Raw genomic sequence first — 17,096 nt, forward strand, 5'->3', positions numbered from 1 at the left:
AGTTTTGTAGCCAAAAGGGGTGAGTGGTTGAACTTGACCCTGGGACCATCAAGGGAGAAGAGAAGCAGCAGAGTGTGGGACCCTATCCAGAGAAGCGGCAATGCCAGAGATGGAGGCAAAAATGATGACATGGAGAGACGGAGCAGCTGAGGACTCTAGACTCATGGTGGGAGAAGGGATGTGTGCTGGTGGCCGAGGGGCAGGCTTGCAGGGTGTGCTCTTTGGCTGTTTGAATGATTGTATGTTCCTGAATGTTTTGGTGCACATCCAAAAATAAATAAATAAATAACAGAGGGAATGTTATGTAAGCATTGTAATCATTGCAATGAAACGAATACTATGGGATGAATGTAAAACTGACGTTCCCTCATGTAAACTATCACTCAATTCACAACAAAAACTTAAAAAAAAAAAAAAAAGATGAAAAGAATGTACAGATCCATTGTACCAAAAGAACTGTTTTATATTCAGCTATTTTAAGAGGTAACGTATGATCAAGAACCAACGATACTGAAGGAAGAAGTCCAAGTTGCACTGAAGACAATGGCAAAAAACAAGGCTCCAGGAATTGGCAGAATACAAACTGAAATGTTTCAACAAACTGATATAGCACTGAAAGTGTTCAATCGTCTATGCCAAGAAATTTGGAAGACAACCACTTGTCGAATCTAATGGAAGAGAACCCTATTTGTGCCCTTGCCAAACAAAAGTGACCCAATAGACTTTGGCTATCATTGAAGAGTCTCAAGTAAAATTTTGATGAAGATAATTCAAAAATGTTTGCGGCAGTATACCAACAAAGAGCTGCCAGAAATTCAAGCCAGATTCAGAAGAGGATGTGGAATGAGGGATATCACTGCTAATTAGCTGGATTTTTGCTAAAAGAAGAGAAAAATATCTACTAGTGCTTTATTGCAAAGGCTTTCTACTGTGTGAATCACAACAAACCATGGATAACATTTCAATGAATAGGTATTCAAGAACACTTCATTTTGATCATGAGGAACCTGTACATAGATCAAGAGGCATTCGTTCCAACAGAACAAGGGGATACTAAATGGTTCAAAATCAGGAAAGGTTTGAACCAAGGTAGTATCCTTTCAACATAATTATTTAATCTGTATTCTGAGCAAATAATCCAAGACTGGATTACATGAAGAAAAATGTGGCATCAGGATTAGAGGAAGACTCATTAACAAGCTGAGATATGCAGGTGACACAATCTTGCTTGCTAAAAGTGAAGAGGACCTGAAATACTTACAGAAGATCAAAGACTACAGCCTTCAGTATGGATTGCACCTCAATGTAAAGAAAATAAACATTCTCATCACTGGACCAATAAATAACATTATGATAAATTGAGAAAAGTTTGAAGTTGTCAAAAACTTAATTTTGCTGAGTTACATTATCAATATTCATGGAAGCAGCAGTCAGAGAATTAAAAGGTACAGTAGGTAATTCTGCTGCAAAAGACCTCTGAGTCACTTTTAGGATTAAACTGTGCCTGGCAGGTATTTTCAATCACCTCATATGTATGTGAACATTGGACAATGAATAAAGACAGCGGCTGTAGAAGAATCAAAGCATTTAAATTATGATTATGGAGAAGAATACTGAAAGCACCATGGACTGTCAGAAGAACAAATAAATCTGTCTCGAAAGAAGTACAGCTTCCTTAGAACTGAGGATGCCAGACTTCATCTCTTGTTCTTTGGACATGTTGTCAGCAAGGACCAGTCCCTGGAGAAGGATATTATGCTTGGTAAAGTGGAGAATCAATGAAAATGAGGAAGACTCCCCCAACACAGTGGCAGCAACAATGGACTCAAAGAAACAATTGTGAGATGGCACAGGATGTTTTCTTCTCTTGTGCGTTGAGTGTCTCTATGAATCTGAGCCAATTTGACAGGACCTAACAACAACAATAACATGTGTATGTGTATATGTATATGTATAACCAAAAATCAAACCCACTGCTTCTGAGTGGATGCCAACTCACAAGGATCCTATGTAGGGTTTCTGAGGTCATAAATCTTTACAAGAACAGAAAGCCTTATCTTTCTCCTGAGGAGTGGCTGGAAAGTTTGAACTACCTATCTTTCAGTTAGCAGTCCAGTGCTTATCCTACAGTGTCACCAGGGATCCTCATGTATATATATTTTTAAAGTTTTAAACACGAAATAGAATTATTTTGAGATAATTTCTATATAATGAAAGATTCCATATAACCAAATAATAGAAGCAGAAAGAAGTAACCAGTCACATGTATTGAGATCAAACTTGTTAGACTATGACTTCATGAAGGCTGTTGTTGTTGCTGTTAGCTGACATCGAGTCAGTACTGACTCATAGCAACCTTATGCACAGCAGAATGAAACACTGTCCGATCCTGGACCAACCTCACTATTGTTGCCATGCTTGAGTTCATTGATGCTGCCACTTGGACAATTCATGAAGGTAGCAACCTTCCCCCCCCACCCCCACCCCCCGTCACCACACTACTATAAGCACTGTCTGAGCTCTGGTGTAGTGCTGTAGGATGATCACTAACCACTCTCAAAACCCTATACAGCACCACGATGAGTCAGAATCAACTCGACAGCACTTAATAACAACAACAATGCTAGGGCATGGTTGAGGAGATAATCCATGTACTCCCTGAAATAGAAAGTAGTTAAGGGGTGTCACCTCAACTAGGTGGTAAAATTATTTGATTCTCCTAAGTGATGGTCCTTGTTCTTAGGAGTTTTCTTGATTCCCACTGTTAGAGTTCTGGTGTGGTACTGTAGGATAAGCCCTTAACTATTAACCACAAGGTTGGTGGTTCAAACCCACCCGCCATTCCTTGGAAATCTTATACAGGATCACTATGAGTCAGAATGGCACTTAACAACAACAATAGCAACAACTTACATTCTTTCAGGTTCCTCTTCCAACTTCTTCCAACTCCTCTTTTTTTTTTTTCTTTGATTTTTTTTCTTTCAGAGTCTTCATCTTTCTTTTGTCTGTTTCTTCTGTCTTCCTTTCTCTCTTCCTTCATGGTTTATATCTTTTTAAATTTCTGCTCTCTTTTCTATCACACTACTCTTTATCTGTCTGTCTCTAGAAAATGGTGAAATCTGGAAGCCCCAAAGAGAAGTTAAACACTTCCTTGTCCTTAATTTGGAGACTTAGATTAGAGTTGGCAGGGAACAATTAGAATGTGATTTTAGGAGGAGTCATTCACAGGCTACATCATACTTCCTGCTCAAGAGTCTACCAGCTGAGCTATTCATATGCTGTCATTCCAGGCAAAATTGTTTATACATCACATAATGCTAGTCTATGTTGTGTCTGTTAGAGCTCTGGCGAGGAGTCTACCCTGGATTGGACAGTTGGACCCAGGCACATGGTCAACACACAACACGAGAGATCCATATTTGGACATGAGTAGGCCTTAAACACTAATGAGTCTTGGCACAATTGTGGCTCTGGAAATTCAGCCCACAGATCAAGTCACACATGATGAAAAATCAAAACAGAATTAAGTTGGCACTTTCCCCCTGTATAGACATGGAATGGTCAAATGTTATCTGTGCCCTATTTTATACTTTTTCTCATACACAATGAGAAAGACCCAAATACAGACTCAACACAAATATAGAGGCAGCATGTGATCAGATGGGGCTGGCTTTCCTAAAGAGATTTGAGATCATTGAATAAACATCCATTCATCTAGAACAGTTTGCATATGGTCGTATTCAGTAGATGGGAAATGAGCAAGGTCAGATCCATGATCCTTGGAAATTGGATGATAAAGTTCTATTTCAGTATAAATAGAACACGGATCACTGCCTCCCCATTATCCTTGGCCTGACCTTCCAATGACCCTGATATGTGAAATATTTTCAGACTCATCTTCCATGATTCCTCTTAAGGAATTCAGAACCTCCATCAAACTGGCCAACTTATCTTTTCATTCTCTGTTCTTCCAGATCTTAGGTAGTGTGGTTCTTTCTCGTCTTACTTTACTGTTTCCAAACTGTAATCCTCCTTCAAGTCCCAGATCTTATATCACTTCCAAATGGAAACATGCACACCCCTCTCTAACTTTTTAGCACTTTTTACCTCTTTGAAGGTGCCAGTCATTTCCTAAGGAAGCCTTGGTAGTGCTGTAGTTAGAGCACTGGGCTGCTGACTGAAAGGTCAATGGTTTGAATCCACCAACTGCTTCACAGGAGAAAGTTGTAGCAATCTGCTTCCATGAAGATTTATAGCCTTGAAAACCCTCTGAGGCAGCTCTACTCTGTCCCCTAGGACCCACTCCATGGCAGGGATTCGTTTTGTTTGTTTGTTTTTGGTTTAGTCATTTCCTACTTTGTGTCCCAGATGTAACCAGTGAGGACTCTTGTGTCACTAGAGGAAGTGTCAGACAAACTGAACGGAAATGTCTAAGACTTACTTCTGACTTTGATCCCAGAAGTAGGAATTTGTGTTTTTCTTTGCTTCCAAAGTCCCTCCCGACTCTGCACCAACCACCTATAAAGCATCTACTTTTTCCCTATTAGTATTTTGTGTGGAATTGTAGGATAAGCACTGGACTGCAAGGTCAGTTTGAACTGCAGAGTCAGTGGTTCAAAGTCACTAGCCGTTCCTCTGAAACACTATACAAGGTCATGATGAGTCAAAACAGACTCAATGGCACTTGACAACAGCAACAGTATTTTGCAACAAGGGGCGTACTAGAGAGAAATAAAAATAGCAACAACTCAGGAATGGAGCTGTAAGAGAGTTTTTTCCCTGCTTGGAAACACTGTACAGGGTCACTATGAGTTGGAACCGACTCCATGGCACATAACCACCACCACCACCATGCTTGAACTAGTGGCCAACCTTAGTAATTAAATGATCACTCCTCTCATCAAGAAGAGACAAGTACAGATCTTAAATGAGGCTAAAATGGAGTACTTAAGCATTCCAGACAACATGGATGCTTGGAAGCTTAGCTGCAAGATAATACATCAGAAGTATTGAATGAAAACCCTGGTCAGGGACATTCTTTCTCCATTTCCAGAGAGGTGAATAATGCTCATGGACACGTAGAAGTTCAAAGATTTGATGCTTGTTATCTACCTAACTATTCTGTTCATTAAACCCATTTCTTTAACCTGTGTGAATATCCACATATGGGAGTACAGGTATGGTGAAGGAAAGAAATGAAACTAATGCAGAATAATAGACATCTACTACACAGGATTGTCAATAGATACTATTCCTAAATATAGTATTGTATATGGTAGCGTAGTGGTTACGAATCGGGCTGCGAACCTTAAGGTCAGCGGTTCGAAACTACCAGCCGCTCCGCGGGAGAAAGATGAGGCTTTCTACTCCCGTAAGGATTTACACCCTCGGAAACCCTGTACAGGGTCGCTATGGGTCGGACCCGACTCAACGGCACTTAACAACAACAACAACTACACAGGATTGTCAATAGATACTATTCCTAAATATAGAGACCTGGTATAGCAAATTAGAACCCAAATAAGAATTTATGGTTACATATCCTGAGGGAGGGCTGTGTTTTAAACAGGTCTAGTGGTTCCCTACCCTGGACCAATAAACAACATTCTTATCAATGGAGAAAAGATTGAAGTTGTCAAGGACTTCATTCTTCTTGGATCAACTATCAACACTCGCGGAAGTAGCAGTCAAGAGATCAGACGACGTATTGCACTGGGCAAATCTGCTGCACAGGAACTTTTTAAAGTATTGAAGAACAGAGATGTCAGCTTGAGGGGATGCGAAAGCTGGACAGTGAATAAGGAGGATCGTAGAAGAATTGATGCCTTTGAGTTGTGGTGTTGGAGGAGAATACTGAAAGTGCCATGCATGGGCTGCCAAAAGAACCAATAGATCTGTTTTGGAAGAAGTGCAGCCAGAGTGCTCCTTGGAGGCCAGGATGGCTAAGCTTCGTCTCTCCTACTTTGGACATATTGTCTGGAGGAAACAAACGTTAGAGAAGGATGTCATGCTGGGTAGGGTGGAGGGTCAGAGAAAAAGAGGAAGACCCCCAACGAGATGGATCAGCCAGGTGGCATCATTGATGGACTCAAGTGTGGCAGCGGTAGTGAGGTTGGCCCAGGATCGGACATTGTTTCGTTCTGCTGTGCATGGGGTCGCTATGAGTCGGTTCCGACTCGATGGCACCTGACAACAACAACAACAAAGTGGTTCCCTATATAACCACTGCAACTTCTAAATCTGTGTTTGTTGGATGAAGTAAGGGAGTTCCATCACTAAGTCTATTTACTTTTACCAATTTTAATGCACTCTAACCTCAGAAATTCACTTCTGAGGCCTCCACTTTTACATTGCTCTTTAAAATGATGCATGTTTTAAAGGTTCCTTAGGCACGTGTGATTTTCTAGACTCTCTAGTTTTGTATAATGCCATGTGTTTTCGATGTCTAGGTTTTCTGAATCAAAATATTAACAGTAGTTATTTGAGTAGAAAAGGTGGAATCTTCTTAATTTTCCTAAATCTATATTACTTTTTGGTATCCTGGTATGACACTGCAGAATAATGCACTGGACTGAAAGATTGGTTTGAAATGCAAGGTGGGCAGTTTAAACCCACCGGCTGCTCCTCGGAAACTCTATACAGGGCCGCTATGATGAGGAACTGACTCAACAGCACTTAACAGCAACATATTACTTCTTGCTTGCGTGTTTGTTTACATGATGCATTGCTTTTGTAACTTATTAAATAAGGTGATTTGGTAGCAAGTTTCTGGGAACAAAATAAGATAAGAAGTGGGTTGTTTCCTATATAACTTCTATACATTGTATAACTTATGCAATAACAATGTTCTCCTGTTGGTGTCACTTTGGCTCTGTGAGCTTGGACAAGTCATTTCATTTCAGCTTCATCATATATTAAATTGGGGCTCAAAAAAGACAAGTGTTAATTTTCTTCCCCATTCTAAAATTCTAAGTGCATGTTTAAAGACTTAAAATTTATGTGCCCATATCTCAAAAATTTCCACAGATGTTGAAGGTGAAGGAGAAGGGTTCTTGAGTAGGTGAGTATTGCTAGGGGAAGATTTGCATAGTGCTGATTTAGCAAGTGAAAAATGGACTGTGACAGATGAATGCTGTGAAGCTTGATCTGCTCAGTATCTGGCCCACACAGCCTGGTCTGATCAAGTCTTCAGAGTCATATGGTCCCTATTTGGTTTTACAATAAATAACCCAGACTTATGAGGTAGACACCAATTAATGAAATCATCTAGTACAGAGGAGAGCAATCCTCCAGGGCAGTCAGTTTGGAAGCAGAGACCATTCACCAGACTTGCCAAGCCTGGAGCTTTTATTTCTGCCGTGATAGAAATCGTAAGATTCCTCCCAAATCCAGATGATCTTTGCTCTGAAATATACCAATGGTTGTCACGGAGGTCATGAAAAATTTGGCTCCCTCAGACTTCACCTATGATGAGGAGCAATTCTGATTCTATTCAGAGGCTGGATGCAGTGCTAGAAGGTACCTGGGTACCTATGTGAAGGATAGAAACTTCTGATTAAACCAAGTTTACCTCATTTTCTTTGTTTGTTTATATTCATCCTGAAAGGACGTAGAAATGACTCCAGGTCAGAATTTTGGAAAATACTGTAGGCAGCATCTTGAGGATGCTCCTGGTTGGGAAAGAAAACTATTGATGTGTTCATATATATTGAGAACCAAACTCACCATGGGTGCTCAATAAATATCAAGCAATCAATCATTTCTCCAACCACAGAGAAGCTTCCCGTTCCAAATATGTAGTCATGGAAGGGGGCTTGGCCCAAGACCTGTCTCCCTTTTCCAAATGATATGACTCCAAACTTCAGGAAAAGTCATAGGCATTTATTGTTGTTGTTGTTGTGTGCTTTTCATCCCATAGCATGTGAAGCTAGCATCCGTGGCAACCCCGGAAACAGTAATCTTTAGATCAAGACACCAAAACAGATTTTGCCACATGTCTGTCAAACTTTTACAACCTAATGGAAAGATAAACTTAAATAATAACCAGGCAGCTGGTTGTAAGTGACTATAAAAAAAAACAAAACAAAAAAAACCCATTCTGAAAAGCAAATCTATTGTATGGAACTCTTGAGTATTGAAAGCACTTGCTGGAAGAAAGCCATAAACTGCCTTGATTTGAGTCAATTTTACATCAATCAGTATGCGTCAAAGATGACATTTTGCATTTTTTATTTAATGATCCTTATATTATAAATTTTGCCTCTGTGTGTTAGGAAAGAGAACACTAAAAATACACCATAATGATTGACAAGCTACTAGCAATGTTTAAATGTAACTATTGCTAAAATTAATTACCACTGAAGTATGAGCCTTTGGAGTTACCTACTTTTTATCTTATAATACTGAGATGTCCCCAGATGTGAAATTCACTTCTGAGGGTTCCAATTTTACATTGCTCTTTAAAATGATGCATGCTTTAATGGTTCCATAGGCACGTGTGGTTTTCAAGACTGTCTAGTTGTAACTTTATAGACCTTTTGATGGACCATTTGTCTTTGGCTTTTAAAGAAGGGAACCGAAGTTCTAGGATCATATATGTTTTTTATTTAATAGCCATGTATCAAATCCCCACATACTTCTTTGTACAGTGGGATAATAATTTGATATATTACCCATGTGAGGCTTTGTTCCTTTATATTATTTTAGCCTTGTGACCCCCTGAGCATCTTGCTTCAGGACCATTAAAAATATAGACTCTACTGGGGGCAATTTCAGAGGAGATGAGGGAGCAAAGGGGCAAATCATAAGTTTTTTAAAATTTAAAAGTCACTTATCCTGGGGTAGGAAATTGAGGAAAGATGTGTGACAGGGTTGTATTCTTTCACCATACTTATTCAAGCTGTATGCTGAGCAAATAATCTGAGAAACTGGGTTATATGAAGAAAACGTGGCATCAGAATTGGAGAAAGACTCATTAACAACTTGATATACGCAAATCATACAACTTTGCTGCCTAAAGTTAAGAGGACTTAAAATACTTACGGATGAAGATCAAAGACCATAGCCTTTGGTATGGATTGCATCTAAATGTAAAGAAAAGAAAAATCCTCACCACTGGATCAATAAACAACATTCTTATCAATGGAGAAAGGATTGAAGTTGTCAAGGACTTCATTCTTCTTGGATCAACTATCAAACTTATGGAAGCAGCAGTCAAGAGATCAGACAATGTACTTCATTAGGCAAATCTGCTGCACAAGACCTTTTTAAAATGTTGAAGAGCAAAGATGTCAGCTTGAGGACTAAGGTAAGCTTGACCCAAGCCATGGTATTTTAAATAACCTCTTATGCATGTGAAAGTAGGACAGTGAATAAGGAAGACAGTAGAAGAATTGATGCATTTGAGTTATGGTGTTGGGGGAGAATATTGAAAGTACCATGAGCTGCCAAAAGAACCAACAGATCTGTGCTGGAAGAAGTTCAGCCAGAATGCTCCTTGGAGGCCAGGATAGCCAAACTTTGTCTCTCATACTTTGAACATATTGTCAGGAGTGACCAGTCACTGGGGAAGGATATCATGTTTGGTAAGGTGGAGGGTCAGAGAAAAAGAGGAAAACCCCAGCGAGATGGATTGGCAAAGTGGAAACATTAATGGGCTCAAGTGTGGCAACAATTGTGAGGTTAGCCGAGGGCTGAGCAGCGTTTCGTTCTATTGGGTATAGGGTCTCTATGAGTTGGTACCGACTCGATGGCACCTAACAACAACAACATCCTGGGGTAAGACAGAAAAAATGATAGTAATCAAACAGATTTCCCTGGGTTTCCATTCCTTACCCTCACCAAAAATTATGATCCTAAGAGATAGTAAGGATAAGAAAGAGCTGAGGGATTGGTGAACGGCCCTAGTTTGGGGTAGACACTATGCCTAGACTGAAAGTGGGATAGTGGGATAGTGGGATTGAAACTAGGCCTATTTTCCATCTTGGGTTCTGAGAGATGGCCAATCTCACAAATCTCTCTTCACCTTGTCTCTGGAAAGTAAGCTACGTGGGGTGGAGCTATAAGCGGAAATGAGAGAGGAGAGATTAAAAAAAAAAAAAAAAAAAGTGTTCAAGAAGTTTGAGGCCAGGGCAAGCAGCCACTGTAGAAGGAGATATGGCCAGGAGTTTCCAGACAGGGGTCTAATGAAGCATCATTCATCTTAGCAGATGCCAACTTGGAGAGGTGGAGACTGGCCAAGACCCAAAATACATGGCACATCTCAGATGATATCAGCAGTAACAGATACAAAGAGGCCCACGTATCTCCCATTTCTCTAATATGTAACCCTACAAATTTACCCCAGAGATCATGTTTCTAAGGAAGACCTCCCACAAGCCCACACCAGATGCCATGTTGCCTAGGAAGGTCCTCCAGACCCACCCCAGATGACTTGTTGAACTTGTAAGTCTTCCTACGGGTAGGAAAGGAAAAACAAACAAACAAACAAGCAAAAAACAACAACAAAAACCAACCCTGAAGTCCTGGTATGGAGCTGTAGGATCAGCACTAAACTGCTAACCTCAACACTGGTGAATGAAACCCACCAGCTGCTCCTCGGGAACTCTACACAGGGTCTTTATGAGTCACAACCTACCTGACAGCACTTCACAAAAAAATTAACAACGGGACAGAGGCCTTTAAATTACTGATACAATTTTAGAATTGACTAGATTATGGTCTGGTTGTCAGAGAAATAGAAATTAAATTAAGGAATAGGGTCATAATTGTTACAAGTTTGTGACCTGTCAAATATCAAAATATCTCCATTAGTGCTGTTGTTAAGTGTTGGTTCCAACTCACAATAACCCTGTGTACAGTTTCCAAACATTGGTGGGTTTGAACCACTGATCTTGTGGCTAATAGTCAGGGCTTATCCTAGAAAACTACAGTAGGACTCCAATAGTATAATGTGAAACAAAATACTCCACTGTTGTTGTTCTTAAGTGCCATCAAGTTGGTTCTGACCCAGAGTGACCCTGCATAGGTTGTCCAAGGAGCAGCTGGTGAGCTTGAACTACTGACCTTGTGGTTCAAACCGACTTTGCAGTCCAGCACATTAACCCACAGCACCACACCAGGACTCCATTAGTAAAGTAAATATGCTCCTCATTGTCAGTGCTTTTAAACAATAGGTTGCTTTTGTTGTTAGGTGCTATTGAGTCAGTTCCAACTAATAGCAACCCTATGTGCAACGAAACAAAATGGCGCCTAGTTCTGCATCTTCCTCGAAGACATTGCTATGCTTGAGATCACTGTGGCAGCCATTGTGTCAATCTATCGCATTGAGGGTCTTCTTCTGATTTGTTGAGCCTCTACTTTACCAAGCATGTGCTTCTTGAGGGACTGGTCCCTCCTGATGACATGTTCAAAATATGAAGTCTTGCCATTCTCACTTCTAATGAGCATTCAAGTTGTATTTTTTCCAGGACAGACTTGTTTGTTCTTCAGGAAGTTCATGACTTATTTAATATTCTTTGCCTCCACCATACTTTAAAAACATAAATTCTTCTTTGATCTTTCTTATTCATTGTCCAGTTTTAACACAGTTAAGTAACTGAAAATAACATAGCTTGGGTTAGGCACAACTTGTTCCTCAACATCTTTGCTTTTAACATTTTAAAAAGGTCTTTTGCAAACTCATCATTTGACATCTTGACTGCTGTTTCCATAGGCGCTGATTATGAATCCGAATAAAATGAAATCCTTGATAGTTTCAATATTTTCTCCATTTGTCATGATGATTATTAGTGCAGTTGTGAAGTTTTTTGTTTTGTTTTTGTTTTTTTTTTGCTTTATGTTCAGGTGTGATCCATACTTAAGGCTTTAGTCTTTTATCTTCATCAGTAAGTGCCTCAAGTCCTCTCCACTTTCCACGAGCAAGGTTATATTAGCTGCATGTTGCAGGTTGTTAATGAGTCTTCCTCCAATCCAGATGCCATATTTTTCATCATATAACCCAGCTTCTCGTATTATTTGCTCAGCATACAGGTTGAATAAGTATAGTGAAAGAATACAACCCTGGTGCATTCCTCTCCTGATTTTAAGCCATACAGTATCTCCTTGTTCTGTTTGAATGACTACATCTTGGTCTATGCACAGGCTTCTAATGAGCATAATTAAGCATTCTTGAATTCTCATTCTCTTCAATTTTATCCATAATTTATTATGATTCACACAACCAAATCCCTTTGCATAGACAATAAATCATAGGTAAATGTCTTTCTGGTATTCTCCAAACATTCTGGCTTTCAACCAAAATCCATCTGACATCAGCAAATTATATTCCTCATTCCACATCTTCATCTGAATCAGGCTTGAATTTCTGCTTGTTTCCAGTCATTGCATGGCTGTAATCATTTTTAAACTGCCTTCAGATAGATTTTATTTGCATGTGATATTAATGATATTGTTTGTTGATTTACACATCCTGTTGGATCACCTTGTTTTGAAATGGACTGAAATATTCATCTCTTTCAGTTGGTTGACCAGGCAGCTGTCTTACAAATTTCTTGGCATAGATGTGTTAATACTTCCAGCATTGCATCTAATTGTTGAAATATCTCAACTAGAGCCTTATTTGTTGACAATGCCTTCAGTGCAGCTTGGACTTCTTTCAGTACATCAGTTCTTGATCATAAACTTCCTCTTAAAATGGTAATTAAAGGGCAATCAGTTCTTGTTTGATATGGTGACTCCATGTAGTCCCTCCATCTTTTATTTTTTTCTCTCTCTTTTTGAATTTAATGAGTTTACATTAAAAAAAAAATAGGTAGTCATTTTACATTTAAGGAATAGAAACATTAAAAAAAAAATACAAAGGATGAAAGGATGCTAACCAAGTTTACATTCCTTTTTGTTCTAGTTTTTAACTACAATTCATCTCAATGTATCTTACTGAAATGTGCAAATGCATTTACAGCACCCATTACGATCATGAACAATCATGAAAATAAATTAAGGAAGCACACTGTTAACAGTGACCCTCTGAGGAAATTGATTTACTTTCTATTAAAACACTATAGTATATTGTTGTTGTTGTTAAGTGCAGTTGAGTCGGTTCCCACCCATAGCGATTCTGTATAGGGTTTCCGAGGAGCAGCTGGTGAGCTTGAACTGCCAACTTTACAGTTCAAACGACTTTGCAGTCTGGTGCATTAACCCACAGGGCCACACCAGGATAGTATATAAGCATTACATAATAATATTACCTAGCCAACTGAGAACCTTTGGTCATAAGAATCATCATCGTAAGTATTTTGGAAATAAGTTCTAATAAGAATTAAATATTTAAAAGGTGAAATATTCCTTTATTTTAACTTTAGGAGGATCTGTTTTTCATTGTTAAGAAAAGCTTTCATAGTTTTAAAGCAAAAACTGCTAAATAGAGTCGAGTCTAAATAAACTGTACTCCTGAGTTCAAATTTACAGGTAAGTCTTTTGTAAATAGTGCTCAATAAAGTATTGTCCCTACCCTCCCTCTTGCCCATATCTTTATTGTTTCTTAAAAAACTTTGGTCAAGTGTACAAATATATCAAGGATGACATATATGCTATATAGTAGCAACAGCACTAATGCCATCTAATGACTTAATGTTTTAAAAGTAGAAGGCAATTAAAATGTACTCAGTTATATTTAAAAAAGCTTCCATGGGGTAATATTGAAACAGTCACAAAGATTGAGAAAATACTGATATTAAAGTACAAATGACTACAATGTTAAAATAGACAAAAGTTACTATACAAGAGCCTTTTTTAAAATTAAGAACACAACACAAGTTAGGATTATTTTCCTGTCCTACTCATGAATTTGAGCCCTCATATTTCAGAAGGCTAAGGAGCTCTGGTAGTGTAGTGGTTACGAATCGGGCTGCGAACCGCGAGGTCAGCAGTTCGAAACTACCAGTTGTTCCGTGGGAGAAAGAGAAGGCTTTCTGCTCCTATAAAGATTTACAGCCTCGGAAACCCTGTATAGGGTCGCTATGAGTCGGAACCGACTCTACTGTACTTAACAACAACAACAACAATTCAGAAGACTGCTTATGACACCTAGTAGTTTCTTATGACATCCAGTGAAGTCCCATTCCAACTTCAGAGGCTGGTTTTTGAGGAACCTCTGGATGTTGGTCACATGTGATCATGGTACAATTTCAAAGTAGTGCAATAATGCCATGATGTGCTGTGGCATGAAGACATATCTTGTGTACAGTGCCATCCCCACAACAGAAGGCAGAATCGAATTGAACACAGTCCACTCCCAGGGCTCCAGCATGTAGAGCGCCAAGAAAAGCAGGTACTGGTAGTAGAACCAGGACATCTATCTCCAGGCCCACCTCAGCGCCATTCTTTCCATGCACTTCCCACAATGAGGTTGATCGTCAGTCTGTCCCTCCATTTTTATTTATTTATTTTTTTTGATGCATCCTGCATTGCTCAATATTTTGCTCATTGTTGTTTTTAAGCATCATCGATTCCATTCCAACTCATAGCGACCCTGTGTAGGGTTTCCGAGGTGCGACTGGTGGGTTTGAACAGCCAACCTTATGGTTAGCAGTCCAGTGCTATCTTATAGCACCACACCAGGACTCCACTTTGCCCATGGAATTCCTCAATATTGTAACTTGAGGCTTAAATTTTTTTCTTCAGTTTTTTGCACATGAGAAATGCCAAGCATATTCTTCCCTTTTGGTATTCTAACTACATGTCTTTGTATATTTTATTATAGTACTTTGGTCTTCACTAAATCTTCTATTAAGTTTTTTTGTTTCAACATTTTTTCCATTCACTGTTGCTACTCTACATTCAAGAACAAGTCTCAGAGTCTCTTCTGACATCCATCTTGGCCCTTCCTTCCTTCCCTCCCTCCCTCCCTCCCTCCTTCCTTCCTTCCTTTCTTTTTTTCTTGTCTTTTAAATGACCATTTGCTTTCTTTATGCATGATATTCTTAATATCATCCCATAACACACCTGGTCTTCAGTCATTAGTGTTCATTACATTAAACCTGTTCTAAATGACATCTAGAAATATATGGAGTATATTGTTGTTGCTGTTAAGTGCCAGGGAGTCAGTTGTGACTTATAGCGACCCTGTATAGGGTTTTCAAGGAATGGCTGGTGAGTTTGAACTAACAACTTTGTGATCCAAACCAACTTTGTAATCCAGTGCTTATCCTTTCAGCGCCATACTCGAGATCATATTTTTTCTTTTGTGTACTTGTTTTAATTTTTATTAATTTCAACTTGAACTTGTATGTGAGCAATTGATGGTCTGTTATACAGTTGCCCCTGACCTTGTTCTGACTGATGATATTGAGCTTCTTCATCTTCTCTTTCCACAAATGTAGTTGATTTGATTCCTGTGTATACATTCAGCAAGGTCCCTTACTGTTTATATTGTTGAAAAGGGTATTTTCAACAAGGATTAAATCATTGGTCTTGCCAAATTTTATCATATGATTTCTGACAGTCTATCACCAAGGTCATATTTCCAACTGTTAATACTTCTTCCATTGCAATCACCAGTAATCATCAATTAATCTTGCCTGAATGTTTGATCAGCTTTAGACAGTAGAAGTTAACAAAAATCTTCAGTTTCTTTACCTTTGACATTAACACTTGGTGTATAAATTTGAATAACAGTCATATTAACTGATATTTCTTATAGCTGTATGAATATTATCTTATCGCTGACAGCTTTGTGTCTCAGGATAGATCTTGAAATGTTCTTTTTAATCATAAATGGGATGTCATTCCTCTTAAATTTGTTATTTCCAGTATAACAGACCATGATGTCAAGCTTTGTATCTTCCATTTAATTTTCCACAATGTCTGATTTTCCTAGATTCATACATTGCCTATTCCAGTTATTAATGGATGTTTGCAGCTGTTTTCCCTTATTTCAATTTGAGCCATGCCACAACAGTGCAGATCTAAAAAGCTTTACTCTATTCATGTCATTAAGATCAACTCCACTTTGAAGAGGCAGCTTTTCTGTAATTGTTTTCTGAGTGCTTCCCAACCTGAGGAACTCATCTTTTGACACTCTATCAGACAACGTTCCACCACTACTCAAGGTTTTCACTGGCCTTTTTTGTTTGTTATTTATCTAGAGGAAAATGGCCAGTTGTTTCTTAGTAGTCTATCCTAGTCTTAAAGCTCTACTGAAACTTGTCCATCATGGGTGATCTTGATGATATTTGAAATACCAGTGGCATTGTTCACAGCATGACAGCAATGTGAAGGCCACCACAAAATGACAGGCAAATGATGGATAAACAATATGCTGTACAGAAAACCGGAAGACAAACTTTGCCTTAGCTAGATCATAAATTACTGGTTTGCTTGATGAATGGTAAGTTATCAGAAGGCTGGGTTCTGGTCCCAGTCCCACCACTCACTAGCCACGTAAATTTGGATAAGTTCTTTGGTCTGTAGTCTGTAAAGTAGGGATAACACTGATCTATCTCACAAAGACTCACACAGGGGCATGGTAAAGGTCAAGTGTGAAGGTCACCTTTTAGGCTGCAAAATACTGTTTACAGATTTTAAAACTGTTTTTGAGCACCAGAAATATGGAGAAGTCAGTTTCATGAGGCAAAAAGAACTTTCATCAGTATATATTTAGTTTATTCAAACCATCTGCCCTCAAGATCCGAGAAGCAAAAGCTCACATGAGATGTCAAACAATTCTGTTTAAATGGCCTATATTAGGAGAATGGTTGGTAGCTTGACTCATTATTTTTCAGAATTAAATTACAACCATATCTAAGCCTAATAAGTGTGTAAGTAAAGATGCTTCTCCATTCCACCTCTTTCCTCAAAAAACTGGAAAAATAAAAGAACTACCAACTAGAAATTGCTATGAATCTACTTTTATTTGATCCAAACATTGTGTTTATCTTTATTTTATAAGATCTTATTTGTCTCTGTAAAACAAGTTCTTCATTTTAAAAGAATGTATCAAATACCCAGCAACTAATCTAAACAAGAAACGTCAATCCTCTTATGCTTCAACTCAAGGAAAGTAAATTGGAGGCCAAGAAGCTACAAGATACTGC

General features: G+C 38.8%; 1 pseudogene; it reads right to left on the reverse strand.

The window, feature by feature from the left end:
• LOC102827822 overlaps positions 1 to 14,392 on the reverse strand; it is a 96,502-nt pseudogene extending 82,110 nt beyond the window's left edge.
• Positions 14,393 to 17,096: the final 2,704 nt, after the last annotated feature.

The sequence above is a fragment of the Chrysochloris asiatica genome, unplaced genomic scaffold (assembly GCF_000296735.1).
Source record: "Chrysochloris asiatica unplaced genomic scaffold, ChrAsi1.0 scaffold00171, whole genome shotgun sequence".
NCBI classification, from domain to species: Eukaryota; Metazoa; Chordata; class Mammalia; order Afrosoricida; family Chrysochloridae; genus Chrysochloris; species Chrysochloris asiatica.